The sequence below is a fragment of the Odontesthes bonariensis genome, chromosome 14, assembly GCF_027942865.1.
Source record: "Odontesthes bonariensis isolate fOdoBon6 chromosome 14, fOdoBon6.hap1, whole genome shotgun sequence".
NCBI lineage: Eukaryota > Metazoa > Chordata > Actinopteri > Atheriniformes > Atherinopsidae > Odontesthes > Odontesthes bonariensis.
Window position 1 is genome coordinate 25,651,963 of NC_134519.1, and position 18,087 is coordinate 25,670,049.

Here is an 18,087-nt window from a genome sequence, read left to right on the forward strand (position 1 = left end):
TCATGGGTACTATGGGTAGTGTGTGTGTGTGTGTGTGTGTGTGTGTGTGTGTGTGTGTATGGTCATTACCATCCCAATGTCCATCTGTTTTAGCTTGACAAGAAGGAAAGTTTCTGACCAACCCCTCCAGGTGTATCAGATGTATTATAGATCTTTTTTCTCAGGGATTCCGTGACTGAACAGGTGTGTGTGTGTGGAAGAGAGAGTGAAAGATTGACACGCAGACAAAGAAACTTTTCAGTATGTTATGGAGAAAGAAATGTGGAAGAGAGAGGGGACAGAGAGGCCATGCGGGGATTGTGAGATGGAAACAGAAGGATTAAAAAAAGCACCGAACAGAAAAGAGGAGATGTGACAGAGGAGTAAACAGGAGAAGAAAATAGGAACGGAAGACAGTCAAACTAATGACAGAGAGACGACAACATAAACAATAAGGTGGAAAGAAAATGTAAGAGAAGGAGGATGATGTATGAGGTTGTTGGCCTGTGAATAGATTGGAACAATTCAGAGGATGACTGTACTGCTAACAAGGCAGGCCGATAGAGCCCTGCAAAGGATAGTCTGGGTTCTTGGCTCACTTGAAAACAACAGAAATAGGCTCAGACGGTCCCATCGGAACTGGGAAGATCAGAGCACTGTGCGTTAAGACACTGTCAGACGAGCATTTACAGAGTAGTCCTCATCACAGGTGTCAGTTTTGATTGATTCAGAGGTGTTGTATTGTATAATTGAATAGAACATGTCAACTTATTGCCATTCAATCAAGTGAGCTTTTGGTATTTAACCAAACACCACTGATCTGTAACAGAGAACGGCACACACATGTCGGAAATGCACAAGTGTTGCAGTAAGTCTCATGCTCCAATAGATTTTTTACTCACTGCCTTCTGATTCAGTGGTTGATTTAGGTACACCTAAAGTAATAAAGTTATGAAATGTGAGTTCAAGAGACTGAGACTGTCATGGAGTGTGTGTCGTTCAGAATGGTGCCGCCCGAGAGACCTTTTTTTTAAGTTGCATTTATGACATTTGCACAGCAAAGCTGTTTTTCCACGTATGCTGGTCCTTGAAAACAGTTTGGAGGAAACAAAAACATAACAGGTTAAATCAAAGTTTATCAGATGAATGTAGACGTGTAGAAATCGCGTGATGAATGAGCGCACACAAAGCTGTTGCTGCAATACTCACGAAGCACATAGTTGTAATATTAGATGTTCAACTCTTATCAGTTTCCATCGTTCGCAGTGCTCTCCTTTGTTTTTTCATCCTTGAGATCTTTTAATTTGAGGTTTGCATCCTGAAAGCTCTTGTTGAAATCTTGTTGCACCGTCCTCTGCTGCAGCCCTGACCCCACCTGCTGCTTGTATCAGTGAAACTGATCAATCACAAGACAGTAGTGGAAGAAAAAATGCATATATTTGCATTTTTATCAAGTTTCTTTTTTTTCTTTTTAAAGTTGCATTTAGATGGAAATCCAGCTGTTGTCGGTGGTTAAACACGCTGTTACCATATGTTCAGAAGTGCTTTTAAGATGTTGCTGACTCCTGTATGTGAGGGACCCAAAATAAACAACTAGTTAGCAACGTGTCCCGGTGTTTCATAGAATTTGAGTGCACAAAGTTTATTGATGGTGATGACTGGGTGAAAAAAATCAGACGGTGCTGTATGTAACAAACTAAGAAAGCGGTCAAGCGAGTGTTTAGTAACAGCTAATGCAGACATAACCAACAGAGCAAGTTCAGGTGGCAGCTATTCAGCTGAACAAGGAAGCCTTTAAAGGTAGAAACTAACCAGTTTCGCATTGATCGGAGCCTTAATGTAAGCACCAACTCGTAGGGTGGAGCAACGCATGTTCATGCAAGTTAACGTTATTCTGTAAAGTTATTGCTCGAGCAGAAGACAGAACTGATTTGTGTTCTAATCAACATAAAACTTTCTGAAGGTCCAACTGCTGAACTCAGCCAGCGTCTTTCATCATCCATCCTCCTCTGTCTCACACCTTGTCCACACCAGCTGTCTGTGGGCTCAAGCCAGACGTTCATTAATTTCTAATGAATCACATTTGTTCCCCTTTGCAGTAAAAACCTACTTGCATTTAAGGGACACAAATTACAATCATACAAAGCATGCGTCACGTTCTTTTGGCAAACGTGTCTCTACATACCATGTGATATTTGTCTGTCATGGCTATTAGACATTGTGCTTGCAAACTTGATTGTAAGCTACCAATATTTAACTAGCGTGTTGAATATGACATCTGTTTGTAGCAAGCTGTTTTACATTTAGTGTGTGTGTATGGTATTAGTATTTGCAGTAGACACTAAGCCAAATGCCTATTTATGAAATCAGATTAGTTTCTATTTTTTTCTATTAAAAACGTTTCTTTTCATTGTGGACTCATGGAACTCGAATTTATAATTGTTGTCATGAAAAAAAGACTAAAGGATGGTGGGTTACTTCTACTCTTGGATATTCTTAAGATGGATTACAAATCCTTGTATTTCACAAATGTATAAATCCGGTTTTCTTCTACATGGAGACAAAAAAAAAGCTTCAGACCAGGCAGATTTGTTAACTAAAGCTAACCATTGAGCGAGGGAAAGAAAAAGACTCACTTGAGGCTGGGACTTAGATTTTCAAGTCAGAACAAAGTCCCCGAAGACAGATCCTATGGCTTATCACCTCTCACACCTCCAAATGCAAATCATTTTGCTGGTCGATAAAGCACTCTTGTGCATGTCCCCCACAGCTTTAGCTGAGAAAATGTTAGATGAAACATATCTGCGGCTTTACCAAAGCAGTTGGGATGAGTGTTTTGACAGGGAGTCCCAAGTCTTGTCAGCAACGTTGGGTCAGGGGCCAATTTCTAGACATGGAGGAGCTTAATACAGACATGTCATCATCTCTGCGGTACCCTCTTCTCGCTGTTTGTCCGCCCCTCCATCAACCACATCAGTCAGTTTTCTTTCAATCATCTTGCCTCTCTCACTCTCTTCATCATGGCACATCTAAATGGTTTGAGTCCCCCTCACTCTCCCTCTGTCTCACCCCTAAGCTTTACAATTTCTCGCCCCTCATCTTCGCTCCATCTATCTCTCTTTGGTAAACTGACTCTTCCTCTCCCTCTTTCTCCCTGCCTCCCTCTCTCCTATCCATCTGTCCAGACTAGTGTGTCTAAAAGGCTTGTGGTGTGCTCTGCCAAGCCGAGTGCACAGATTTGGATAACCGCTGTCTAGAGATATGTCTGAGATAACAGCTATAGTCACTCACTCCTGGTTTGGCTGCCAACCACGAGTGTGTAAATCCGTGCGTGCGTGTGTGTGTGTGTGTGTGTGTGTGTGTGTGTGTGTGTGTGTGTGTGTGTGTGTGTGTGTGTGTGTGTGTGTGTGTGTGTGTGTGTGTGTGTGTGTGTGTGTGTGTGCGTGCGTGTGTGTGTGTGTGTACTCAAGATAACCCTAGAGGCTTGCATTGCTCCAGTCCCAGCCAACAGTGGTTTAAAGCTGATAGCGACAATGAGGAAATTTCACGCATCACAAAAGTGGACACCTTGAAAAACGGATATCCTGCAGAGGGGACAACATGGCATCTGATAAAAGTTTGACAACTAGTTTGGAGGAATGCAGAAAATAAGTACAGATTGCAGTATGTGATGAAATATGAGTCTTTTGCTGGCAGAGCAGCTTTTGTGATTTGTGGCACTGGCACTTTTAACCTCCTTCCACAAGGATTCAACTATATGTTTATTTAGGAACTTTCTACTTAGATAGTTTTAAGTCCATCTCTGTGTAACCACGTTTCACCTTTGCTCAGATAAATTTAAGTCAGGTGAGGCCACAGAAGGGGACTTATTTGACTGACATGATCATGGAATCCTTGATAGGTATCACCATACCATGGTGAAAATGGTATTTTCAAAAAAAACCAGCATGCACTTTGAGTTCCAGCAGAAGTTTAAAAGTCAGTGATGAATACAGTTACTCCTGGGGAACAGTGGTAAAATCTGATGTGCAGAGCGTACAGGCTCTCAGGTCTGAAAGATTTTGAAATTCATGCTCTGCTGCTGCCCAACCCAAGCATTCTGAAGATTCTGAAGGTTTGGCAGCTCCCACTGGATGAAAACCTCTGCATCCAGACGTTTAATATCCACCATCACCGTCTGAAATGCGCCAGGCCCTGGAAGAAGAAGGGCACACGTTTAACTATATCTGGGATGGAAACTTCTGATCCTTTGCAGTCTGCTGTCCTAAAGCGAAACATTACTGTGATCATATGCTCTCTGTTCCCATCATATCAGAGCATTGTGACAGGGATCAAAGTTTATACTCCCAGCTACAGCTGAACATGTGGCTGTCGTCCACCAGAGCACAGTGCGTTTCCATCGGTGAAAGGGAATTCACGGATCCGCACACATAGGTTTTCATCCAGATCCACTGAGTGACGTGCTGTTATAGAAATGTCATGTCAAGTTAGAGCAGAGAATAAGGCTTTAATAGGGGATCAGCAGGGCCATTTTTGCCCTGGGACCCCACAGTACATTAATCTAGCAGCTAACTGATGATATGTGATGATAAACATGATGATAACAAATGACATGTGCCGGGATTAATGTGCCAGTTCAAGATTTCAAATATAGAACACGTCTACATATAGATTATCGGCATAGCCAGCAATATTGTGCTGGGTTGGCCTCCACATCTCTGGGTAGAACAATGATGCAAAAATGTAGTGAAAAGTTTGCCATGTTGAGTTTGACAGCTGTTTATTTTCTGCCTCTTTTAGATACTGCACATCAGTACTATTGCAATTTCTGGCAAAATAACAACATCACTGGCTTGATTTTTGGAACAGAGCCTTGAACTTTGTTAAAACATGCAAAAGCTGTTAAAACAACTTACGATGTCTCTGTGTGGGAAGTCGGTGAGGGGCCGGGCCCTTTTTGTTGCATAAATGACTCATGAGCCCTCCTGTTAAGTAAGATGGGAGGAAACAAAAGGGAAACCTATGCCGCCATCTGCGGTACAAGCACCATATTTAAAAAAAGAAATGCTATTAACATAATACATAATTATGTAATAATAATCCATTTTCTTTAAACAAGTGAATCTTGTCAATCTGCCTTTTCTGTGAAATAATTGGAGAAAATGTAGGTCGAAAAAATTAAAGTATTTTATGTGAAGAATTAGAATGATTAACGTTTGAAAAGGTGTGATTAAGGATAATTTATTTTCTTATTATTTGACACCTTAATATTTAAAACACCTCCCGTGTGTGATAGCTGCTAATGACATGCCTGCAAAGATGCAGGCTGAATAATTAGCATTTAGCCCTGCTCCGAGTTCCAAACAGATATATTTTAGCTTTACAAAGTGGGAAAGCAAATGGAATTTGTATTTCTATATATTCTATGGCCAATATGTTTTTCATATATTACCTTGTGCAAAATGTCAAACTCACAGTAATCTTTAATTGATTTTTCATCTTAGGGATGTTGACAATTTAATGTGTCGGCTTGGCCAAGGTTGTACTCAGCTGAAATTGGGTTGTTAAGCAGTTTGAAAATAAAGGCCCCGTGTACAAGCCGCGGAACTCGTTTGAATCGGAATCCTTATTGCTGTTGACATCGGTCTGAAGTTTTACATGACTGTGACGTGTTGTGTGTGCATTCATTTGTTTTGTTTCTTTTTTTTATTCGCACTGAAAGCATCTTCTACCAATTTCAGTTAACCTCCTAACCCTATACATAGATGTGGTGTTACGAGCCATCCTGCTTTTTAAGGTTACGTGTTTAATTCGGAACACATTAGTTATTGAATGCATGTCATATTTTCAAATATGATTTGAAATACAATTTGAAATCAAATTTAAGTGGAGTTAGCCACATCAGATGGACGTCCTTCAAAATTGTCTTTGCGTCTGAGGAAAAATGTCTTTTTGTTTCTGTTTGCATATCCTTTAAGCAATACAATAAAGCCCTCAATCACTAGGCTTTAAATAGAATTTCTTCACAACATTTATCATTTATGAGGAAAGTTAGTTTGACCATACAGGTGTGCTCAGATGTGAATAAACCAGGGGATATTTGCTGATGATGCCCAGCACCATGAGCGCACTGTCATCAGAATTATTCAAATACTGCTGCATTCTGATTGGTGCATGGAAATACTTCAAATCCCACATCTATCTCATTCGTCTGCAAGAAGAGCCCAGATGATACCAGCTCATTGTTACTGGGTTAACACGCGCTTCTGTACCCAGATTATAGGCATCACATGTGAACATTATGCCCCGCTTTAAGAAACATTGCTTAAATCTTATCCTGGTTTTTAGAATACCTGGGGGGTTCTTAGATAGAAACTGGGATACTGGTGCATGTAAATAGCTTATCCAGGGTTCTCAGTGTGTCTGCTGGTAATGATAATCGTGGCTGAGATGATAAAAAAAATCAGATGCAGCTCCACACAGGTGATCAGATACCTGAATGCTGAAATTACCATACACACAGGGATATGAATGACCAGGTTCTTTAGGTTCCTTGGAAACACCAAATCCAAAACATGTCGAAAACCTGGATAACACTCAAAACTAGGATGTAAATGTCCATGTAAAGTCCCAGTTTGTTGTAGTGTGCATGGCCAAGATTCCAGTACTTATATTATGACGCTGCATGTTCACCCAAGTGAAAAGTCTCGGCTTCAGACTGAGCTTTATAGCTTTGTCGGGAAGGATGGTCAGTGATTTTTCTTACACTGCCCACAGATGTATTCCAGATGTGCTTTTAACGTAAACATAAATGTTAAAACGTTTTGATGAGGAAAAACTTTCATGATTTACTTTTTGAAAGTAAATCATGCAAAGATAATAGGGCTGTTGGGTCCTTGAATAAAATATAGACCTAGAATGTGAAGTCTCCCTTAAAAGATACCAACTTTGCACCACATATTGTTATGTTTATGATCACAAATGAGTCGTAGAAGTAAGAACAAGCAAACAGGAGACAGGCTCGTGGTCAAAGGTGTGTATATGGTGGCTGTATTTAGCTTGTGTATTTGTACGCAGAGTATGGCAGCAATGTTTACCTGCTAAATATTTGAAATGTGTCATTTGAGCTTTGGAAACAGTGTTTGCCTCTTGTTGCAGTCACTGAGCGCACTGTTTGACAAATGCTTGAACACAGAGGAGTCATCCGGCATTTTGCACTGACCAAGAGTCAGAGAGCGGAGCGAGATTCACTCCTCTATAAATAACCATCATGTCGCAGTCTGAAGCAGTAAGCACAAATAAGAATCACATCTCTCCAGCACATCATTCAAGAGACCCATTATCTTCAAACAGGAATATGTTAAAACACCATTAAAGATTTCACCATAAAATCAGGAGGTTAAAACGCAGATGATTATTAAGAACATGATTCATGTCGTCCTGTAGCTTTACAAATAAATAGATGTATGACCACCATTAGTGATAGAGTGTTTTCTATTGCAGTCTGTAAATAGACAGGGACCCATTGGTCTCTTAGAGACAGTCTGTTGTTGGCAGCACGGCATGAGCTAGACACATTAATTTTCATTTCATTTAATGTACTGGAAACAGTTCAAGGAAATCCAAACTGGAACTATATTTCTGAAAAATAATGTATCAGTAACATTTCAAACTGTAACATTTCATATCTGCATTATTATGCCACATCTCTTCCTCACTTCGGGGCTTGATTTATAGATGATTAGCACGGATGATGGAAAATAAATGCTTTTCTTTTTTTTTCCAATATTGATTTCCCAGCATACTTTGATCCATTCGTTTTTTACCTTTTCGAGTGCTTTTAGAAGCAATAAAAAAACATGACTCAAAGCAGAACTTCTATTACCGGTAAGTATTTGTCTGCTTCTTAAAACAATATCAACAAAAATAAACATGTCATCATCATCTCAATTTCTGACAGGGTCCGCAGAGCTTTCATTTAAACACTTTTTGTACAAAGCATAAAAAATGTATCTTATCAATTGATTAAGATTAAAATATAGCCTTGAGTTGAATAGAGAGGGTTTCACCAACTCCCTTTGCAGACATACAAGTCCTGGAATTCATCTTATTCAGTACACATTATTGCCCATTAGACTTGTGCCATTCCAAAGGTCATCTGTCCTTTCACTGTAACTTTTGATAGGCATTAACCACCAGGAACAACTCACAAACTTGTCTCAGAGATGATTTTACATAGTCATCTAGCTATTACATTTTGGACGCTCTTATGGCTCGAGCCATGATTGCTCAACTTCAAGAACTGACTGCTCACATGTTGCTCAAATTATGCTTTTAGCCTCACACTGATGCTATTTTTTTCTTGTTTTATTGAATGCATTCTTACTTTTTCTTTTGTCTGCTTGGAAGGATCCCTTTTCTGTTAAACAGAAAAATTGCTTGCAGAGTATTGTAAAGGTGTGCAGCAAAATTGCTGGAACAATGACACCTCAATGACCTGTATAAGGTCAGGCCATGGAAAGTTGGTGAGTTTGTGTTCCTTCTTTCAGGGCGTATATGCATTGTGCCAAGATGCAAAATGAATCGGGTCAAAATGTATTTTTTTCCTGCTGGTATCAGTCTTGTAAGTGACAATATTTAAGTGTAATGGGATGTTGGGATGTGTTGTTGTTGTACGTTGTGTATTACTGCTGGCTGTAGACCAAATCCCCCTCTGAGACAAAAAGCTTTAGTCTTTGAGCCCTTTCCAGCCTAAAATGATGTTGTGTATCATTGGCGCAGACCTGGTATAGACCTGAGCCCCGATTCCAACATCACAGAGTCAGTTGGGGATTACATGAAAGGAGAGCAGGTATTAAAACAACATGAACTGTGGCAAGCTTTTTCAAGAGGTACGGACCAGTCTCCCTGACAGATACATTTGATCAAATTTACAAAAGGTAGAGGAGGATCAGGCCAAATATTTATTTGGACGCAGATTATTTTGTTTACTTTGTTCCTCACTGGAATTTGTATGACATTCTTGAGCAAATCACATCATTGTTAGTTGATAAAAGGTTAGCTTTTGGCATCTTTAAAAAGTTTTCCGTTCTGTTTTTTTTCGATATTCAGAGGTAGATTCGCACAACCAGTTTGTCAAATGGACAGCTTGTGTTTTCAGGTAGACCATTTCCACATTTTTCATCAACACCAACATTTTATTTTTATTTATTTATTTAATTATTTATTTTCTCATTTGTTTTGACATATTCTTCTCTTATTTGCTGTAAAGCACTTTGGTACATCATAAGGATTGTCTGTAAAGGGCTGTATAAATAAAGTACATTTACATTTACATTTAAATCAATTAGAAAAAAATCACTTCCAGAAAACTTGTTTTATCCAGACATTTGCTTGTCTGTGGACATTGTGATATATCCGCTGGCTGCCAGCCATGAAAAAAGCTGGCCATTTCCTGTCGGCCATTTTATTTTTCCCCCCCAAAAAAAATATTGTTGGAAACTGTCTTTAACATAGTATTTTGTGCTATAATTCCATTTGGTGACGTAGAAACTGGAAGTCTGCAAATAAGAAAATAGGGGATGGTGTGTGACAAAGGTCAGCAACGCTGTGGGAATAAAACAACTTTATTGCTGTTGAATCCACTCAGTCCTCTCCTAATGAAGCCACCAATCCCCACTAACAAACTTAACGAATGTCTCAGCTACCCGGCGGTAATTGTGGGGAGACTGTGCTCTCTGCCTAATTACTGATATTTCCTGCTGCACCGATTGGATCTGCGGCATGCAGGGAATTTGGAAGTGGGGGAGGCCTGGGCTATGTTGTTATTTTCCATTTGCTGGGACAGCTCCTGCGGCAAAGCTGCACTCCAAAATGTCTGCCATTGGTTATTTATAATCACCAGGAAGTGCTAGAGAGAGAGGCTGAGTTGGAGCAGGGGAGGGAGAAAGAGAATTTGTTGGACAGGGAGAGAACTGAAGCAGAAATAGAGGAGAAGCTGAGAGAACACTCTACAGTGCAGAGACAATGTGTGAGATTATGAGGTGTGAGATTATGAGGTGTGAAACTATTCGACCCGCCAACATCAGCTCGCTCAATAGTACCTCCTTAAAACGTCTAATATCTGAACAAACGTCTCCATGGACACTCTTGTTTGTAGAATATAGATAGAATAGAAGCTTTGAGAATACCACTTTGTTAATCTCACCGACAAGTTTTCTTGTGAGGCATCAAAGAGGTCAGCCAGGGTCTTAAGTAGGTTTTAGTGAGGTGTATACGTACACTTGACTGACATGTTTGACACATCATGGTGCACCTCTGAAGGGATAATGATGTAAAGCCATTGCCACACAGTCTGATTTTGCTTTATTTTCGATTACCTCCTTTGCTGCATTCTTTCATCCCTCTGCATATTCTTTCATCCGTTTCCCTGTCTTTTTTTTTTGGATTTATTATCTGTTCACTTTCACACAGAATTGTAGCAAAATAAACTTTTTCTTCTGCACCTTTGCACCTGCCATCCATGTGCTCACTGTGTTCTAAGTCAGAAAAAACGGATATTTTAAAAAAATGCTTTCCAGAGTAAAGAGCGCTTATAAACTGAGGTTCCGGGCATCTCAGCCTACTTCGCACTAGGGCAGCGGAAAACAGAAAAATCAAATATCTCATATTTATGACTTAGTATTTCACCATCATACCTATGTTTCTCACCTTTTTCCCTTTCATCCTTATTTTCCTTCTCTATGAGTGCCACAGTATGTTATGGATTTCTTTTGCTCTGTTCATTTGTCCTTCATTTTGCTTCTTATTCGCTTCTTTTAAATCCATTCATGTTCAACTTCAAATATACTCGCATGAAAGCAGTCCACAATGGGGCAGTCTGATGGATGAATGGCTGAGCACATTCCAATTATAGGCAGATTCCCTGTGCAGCAATATGTGGCTTCAATTCTGATCAACAAATGATTTGCTTCATGTTGCTCTCCTGCTTTCTTTGCGTATCTTCTCTCTTTCTTGTTGGATCAGTAAAGCCAAGCAAAGTATTATGGATTAATAACAATTATTAAAGACATGAAAGCAGGCCTCGTGCTACTATGTGATAATGCATGCATCACAGCATAACACTTTGTAATCCCCATCATTACTACTGATAAATGACAGCAGCACATTTAACATATAACTGAGATTTTGATTGATAGTGATGCCATGTATATGATTGACATCATTTTGATAAAGCTCATTTAGATAAAACTGCTCTCTATTAGTGATTTTTCTCCAGTCATTTATTTGGATTCATGAAATGTTTTGGGAGTGATCCAAAAGGGGGAAAAACATACAAAATATTTTCCGCTATAAAATATTTAATAGGCTTTATGTTAATGACTTCCCAGCAATAACCTTGTGCCAGAGAACTCACACTGTGCTAATGTATTGCATCAATAGCCAAGATACTATTTAAAATCATTAGGAATTGCTTTTCATAATTAAAAGGATGACAAAGAAAAATAAGACTGAACTAATGTTTGGCAATTCTCACATAAAACATCACAAACTGATTTTTTTTTTGCAATTATGCAACACTAGTGTATAAAGTCAAAGCTCTAAATTAAATGTACATTTCGCTTATTGATTTTGACTCACTGAAATTCAGATATCCACCAGTTAGCATTGACAAAAAGTGTATTCATTATTCTGAGTTTGTTCACTGTGTGAAGTGCAAGGAACTGGTGGAGGATAATTGCTGGAGAAGTGGGCTCCTCCGGGAGACGTATGTTCTCACTGCTTTGATTTTGCCTTCACAGCAGTGAGATTGTATGTTAAACCCTATAGCTTGTCAACAGCCTTGATAAAGCAAGTCACTGCTGTGAACTGCACTTTGCAGTCTTTCCTGCCAAAGGATCCAACTCACTGCCACTTGGTAAACAGTTGACACCTCTGTCCCTCTCTTCACCTGAGTTGCAGATTTGATGATACAACTACAAAACCAATCATCTACCTTTGGTCAGAATGGACAATTTATGACTTACACAGAAGTCCAAAAACAAAACGCCGCTCAGTTCAGATTAGGGAGGCAGTTTCCCCTCATCAGGCGCCTCCAGACCACTCTGTCATTGCATACATGGGCACAAGTCCTCAAGAAAACAATGGAATCCCCAGGTGGCACCCAGAGTATTTCAGGAGCCAGGCAATCTAAGTAGCTGTTTGGTGCATAGCAACAAACCACGGTCAGAACCTACCCTCCTGCGACTCACAGCCTCAGGAAGGCAGCGCTCTCACTCACAGTGGAGACCTCCAACACCAAAGTGCTCAGCCTGGGACAACTATGTGTAGTTGGTTCCATTCCAGCTCACTTACCTGCTCAGGTTCTTTTCCCACCAATAAGGTGACATCCCCAGAGCCAATTTGCAACATTGAGAATCAACACACCCCTGCCCCAGCTCGCACTGCATCCAACCTTGAATTTTCTCACCACAGGTGGTGAGCCCACATGAAGGTGGATTTTAAGTCCCTTCATGACTTAAAATTGCTTAAATGTAACACCACAAATTTGCCTTTGGCATCAATAAAATATTTATCCATCTACCAATCTATCTTTTTAATGCACATACGATCTGTGAATGTGCAGCCCTGGTGGCAGTTGCCCACCCTCAACTGTGAATAAACCATCTTGACTGTTTATTTTGATGGCATTAGCAAACAGCTAAAGATGTGTTGCTAATGGGACATAAATCTTGTTTTCAATTGCACTCTCTAACAAGTGCTACCATGCAAACTGAGGTATTTATCCTTTGATTTGTTACAAATGATTTGAGCCTACATTAGCAGTGGTTCCATTTGGATGTCAAGCAAAGTTCAAAAAAACATTTGAAATATCACTTAATAGAAAATGCTCATCCGGATCATTTTTATTATGTGGTATAGAGTAATTAAATGAGGCTGCTTGATGTACTCGCCAAGTTAAGTCGTCATGTGTAACAAGTATTTGTGAGTTGTTGTTGCTAACTGGAAACAAACTTTTGAGGTTTTGTTGCTGCCTTGCCAAATATGAGAGAAAAATGGAAAGAGGGCTTTAGGAATTTATTCAAATGGGCACATTGTAATAATTCCTAAATGTTTGTGAGTATTCTTTAACAGGATTCTAGAAACAGTTGATGAGCTGTTCTTTAATGAATGTAACACATTTACTTAGAGCACCTGGGAGAGCCAAGATAAAGTTGCAACATCGGGAAGTCATATACCCACATAAGTCTGGAATATTTCTCCACCAATGACCCATGAAGTATGTAGAAGGTCAATAAGTTTTGAGAACTCCAACACCTCCTCTTGCACCATACTCAGTCCTAGACCAGATTAGCTGCGTCCCAGCGTGACGGCATATTATGGGGCGAGTACTGTGAGAATGTGCACACCGCCTCTAGGTGGAGCTGAAGAACATTCTCAACACCTCTCTCTCACAGGCCGCAGTACATATCTGTCTAAAGGCTGACATCATCATCATCATCCCAGCTCCAAAAAGTCCATAATGACAGGGCTGAATGATTATCAGCTGGTGGCCCTCATCCAAATAGTCATGAAGTGCTTTGAGAGGCTGGATTCAATACAATATTCCCACTTGCATCCTGGACTTCTTAACCATAAAAACATTAGAGAAGTCGTATTCAGAAGTTTGCAGATCACACAGCAGTGTTAGAGCACATCACCAACAACAAGCCTGACTGCAGAGATGAGTTGAAGCATCTGGAGAGTTGGTGCAGGAAAAACAACTGTTGCATCTATGTGAAGAATAAAAGAGATGATCGTGGATTTCCAGAGGGGCAAAGACATCTTTCCACCCACGTTCATCAAAGGAGCAGCTGTGGAGGCACTCCATTCTGCAGCCTCCTTATACATCTACATCAGCAGATGCAGGGAAAAGGCTTACTGTATCAGGAGAGACCTCGCCCATCCAGTACACATACTGTGTTCCTCTCCCCTCAGACAGGAGACTGCAGAGCATCAGGAGCAGAACCAACGGAATGAGAAACAGCCTCTTTCCTGAAGCTGTAAGACTATTGAACTCTGTTGGCACCCTGTAGGCAATGCTGCTCCCTGCCACTGGTATTCCATCATGTCAAACCACCAGTCTTTTGCATTACTATATTCTCTACGCAGGTTTTGCACCTGACATACTGGATTGAAATGCGTATTTTGCTTCTGATGTACCTTTTATATGGTAATTGTAGACATATGGAGATGATAAAGTATATTAAACCTCATATTTGGCCAAAAATATTCCCAATGAAGATGTGAGTTAAGGTACGGAACGTGACTTGAATATGAGGGGTGCCTGGGTGAATTTTCTCCAACTGTAGGATTTTCTGACCTTTTTTTTTTAAACTTTTTTTTTCCTCTACACGGTAACAGCAGCTTGACATTTGCTCTGTGTGTGAATAACAGCTGCACATATACTGATGATGCCAAAAGTTTCAGATGCCTTTCACACGACTTTTATTCTCCATTTTCAATTTCTCCCATAGCTTGTTTGGATGAGGTGAGAGTTTAGTGGTTTGAGCAGTGTGAAACCTCGCTGTGAAGGTCAGCCCCATGTCTGGTAAAAGTAGTGCAAAGAAAACTTTCCCCCCGTCACTTCTTGTATAATCTCTGAGCGAGGAAAATGCCAGCTGCCAGTCTCATTTGGAGAGATAAGGCCCCAGCCCCAATTGCACCTGTCTGGCCACCCACAGCAGAATACAAAGAATAGAGAATAAATATGTAGATGATAAAAAGAAAAGGAAATGTTTGGAGTGAAAATACCCTGGCACACATCCCAACATCAGGAGATCCCACAGTAAGAAAAAAACCTGCTCTAAACCATTTTATTATATTGTTTGTGCATGTGTGTGTGCATGTGCATGTGTGTGTGTGTTGTGTGTGTGTCCATGTGCACAAGTGCTCGCTTACCAGTCTTTACGCTGACTCCCAGCTGGCAGGGTAAAATGGATGACCTCTGCTATAGATTTTTGGCAGACAAGTTCCCCAACAACCATCTCATATCTTATTACCAACAGCCTCAGACGCTCAAATTGATCTTTATCGTGTGAAAAAAAGGAATCCCCCACAGCCCAGTCGGCCTTTATGGTCTTCACCTTTCATTGTTGATTTTTTTTTCATCCGTGACTGTTGTATATGGGACTTAGTGTGCCACATACAAGTGGAAGCTCCAGAAGCCACACCAATGAGCCTGATGGAGAGGAATTATCTGTGCAGTAAGCATATCCAATGTGATTGCCCTCAATTTATATTTTTATAGGAAGGGAATGAGATTATTATTCAATTTTTTTTTTTTATCAAAAAAGAGCCATGATCTTCTGCTGCAGCAGCATCAGGCTAAAATTTGTTTTAAACATCTATGAGTTGTCGCTGCCACTGGCTTTTGTCACTCATGAGAATGAAATGTACTTCTGCTGGCAGGGAATTATTTTTTGTGGAATGGTGATGAGTGGGAGAGATATTTAATTCACCAGCTGAAGCGTACAGTTCTTCACTGCTGACAGATCACCTCTACAAGCCCTCAGAATATTCTGTCATTTTCATAAAAAGAAGGGGGGGACGTTGAAGCTCAGCTGAACACAAAGAGCAAGAACAATTGTCGCGTCATTTGCAGAATTCTTACATTTTGTGTTCAGATTCTCCACAAAGTCATATTTTAAGAATGCGCTCATCGTAACCTTAAATCTCCAAATCTCTCTTCAAAGATCTGTAGAACTGCTATTTTTTTCCCCTAAAGACTTAGTTGTAATGGTTCTGGCCAAGGTCACTGGAGAGAAGTCAAACTGAAATATTAAGGTGCAATTGGGTCTCTCAGAAACATCTCAGCAACTCACTTTTCAGAAAAATGTGGAATCCAGCTGTGTCATAACTCTCACCGCTTAGTAACTAATAAGAATTAGAGCTGCATGAAATGCTTTTAGCCACTTTGGGGTTAGCAGAATAATTTGGTTGTCACGTTGCCAGGTACAATTCCGAAAATCATTCTCAGTTGAGCTGTTTTTCACAAGCTGAGTTTGTTCTGCACCCAGTTGTGACCATGCACACTTTATCTGTACTTTTCTTCACAAAATCTTCTGCCTCTTCTGGCATTTATAATGGAAGATCATTAGAAAAAAAAAAAAAGTCCATATCCAGCAGGTTTTAATCCTGATACTGTGGTAGTTCAGCCATAAATGTTTGGACCAGAAAGAAGAGGAAGCTAAATTATATAAGTTCCCATGCAAGTGCAGTTTTTAGAATAGTAATGAATTAACTTTCTGTCACTTTCAGCAAAATTAGAAAGTTACCACTTGCCAATTGGGTGGCTTCTGGCGCGCTTTAACCCAGCCGAACGCAGCTTTGCTTGTACTGTCTTTTCCTTCTTGCTCGTGCTCACTTCTCCAGAAGCTTCCACTAGATTCACGTTTCATCGGTTTCTCACAGCACATGCAAAAAGCTTTTTCCAGCAAGTTGTCAGGATTGGTTCTGAATAGCCTCATCTATCTGAGACTGTGGGTGGTACTGTGCAGATTTGAAGCAGAAACCCTGTGCGATGGCATTTGCAAATAATTTTGCTCATGATATGTCTTTGACTTTGTTTAAAACAGCTATCATGATGTCCCTCACTTTTTTTTCAGTTGTGTGTTTGGTAATTTAGCCATCACCACCTTCATAAGAAGCAGACTTCTTTTACCACAGAGCTCCCAGTCTGCGGGCTATTGGCTTGAATGAAGGTTTAAGAAATGGAGGCTTTGGCCTGATTCTTAAGTCAGGAGACTACCTCCATCTCTTTTAAACATGATTGTGAACAGTCTGTGGTGTCGGTTTAAGTCAGAGCTGAAAATGTTATAAAGTCCTCAGATTTCCTAATTCACCTTTAAAACCTTGAAGAAGCCAAGCGCTTTGAAACTCAGAATCTTCCCTGTCGTCCTCGAGAAAATGTCACAATGACACATTTGTACAACTTAAATGTTTTTGGTCTTCATCCTTAAGCTTTAATCCATGGACATTACTATTTGTCTTGCAAGAGCTACTTTGGTTTCAAGGTTTAATTATCTCACTCAGTGAGTCTTAGGCTGTTATGGCTACTGTCAGCCTGTAGATTTCACATTTTGGCATGCTCTGTACTGCATTTTCTCTTTTTAAAGTGTCTCTGCCAACGGTGTTATATAGCAGTGTGGCCAACAATACTCTGTGAGACTGATGTGCTGCTCTAAAGAAAGACTGCAACACTTTGCTTCTTTTTTGTGATAGACATAGCTGTACTTAAGACATGCGTTGACCTTTTTTGCATCACCTGAGACACTATTTTAGCAGTGATTTTCCCACAACGAGACTGATAAATTGTTGAATGAATGAATAACTGACCACGGTTGGCATTGGCAAAGTGCTTTCACTTTGTTTCATCCCTCAAATGTTGGGCGGAAGGCTTGTTTCCATTGAAATCCTGAAATATTCGTAAATGAAATGCCAAATTAGGACATATTGTATGATGTTCCAGTGGGTAAAAGTAAGGATGAGGAAAAGGTCATCAGTCCTCGAAGAGTTCTTTTGCTGCCTGTGACAGAAATTCAGACTTGTAAAATCTCAGGCAGCGCTGCTTTACTCATGCCAACCTGGTCTTTTTCAGTTCTACTTCATGTTGTTTTTCAACCACCAGCAGTTTTAAACCTCATTAAACCTTATTCAGTTGTCTGTTTCCTGGATCTGAGTTTCATCTAAGCCCGCTGGATACTGTCATCATCACAGAGATGTAACAGAAACAGACACGAGGCAACCATCAGCTAAGAGTCATTTTGCCACACTACATTACACTAGTCTTTAGTTGCAGGCGAGCTCACGCTGCAATGAGTTACAGCCCCAACTATTCACGGTTCTGTGGGAAAAAAAAAGAGCCAGCAGTGTAGTATTTGATGGTGAAGACTGCAGGAAGAAAAAGCAATAAATCGCTCTTGGCTCTTAACATCCCTCAGCAAACCCACAGTGTCATAAGCTGAACAGCAGATTGGGGAGATAAGAGATTTTCTAAATAAAGAGAGACCAGACGAAGAAGAGGTTAAACAGAGAAACAGATAGAAATGTAACCTTAGACTCACTGGT

At 40.2% G+C, this 18,087-nt stretch overlaps 1 protein-coding gene across 7 annotated transcripts in view; it reads left to right on the forward strand.

Moving 5' to 3' along the window:
- The window catches only part of astn1 (astrotactin 1), a 357,848-nt gene that overhangs the window by 269,576 nt on the left and 70,185 nt on the right, over positions 1-18,087 (forward strand). The window lies entirely within an intron of this gene.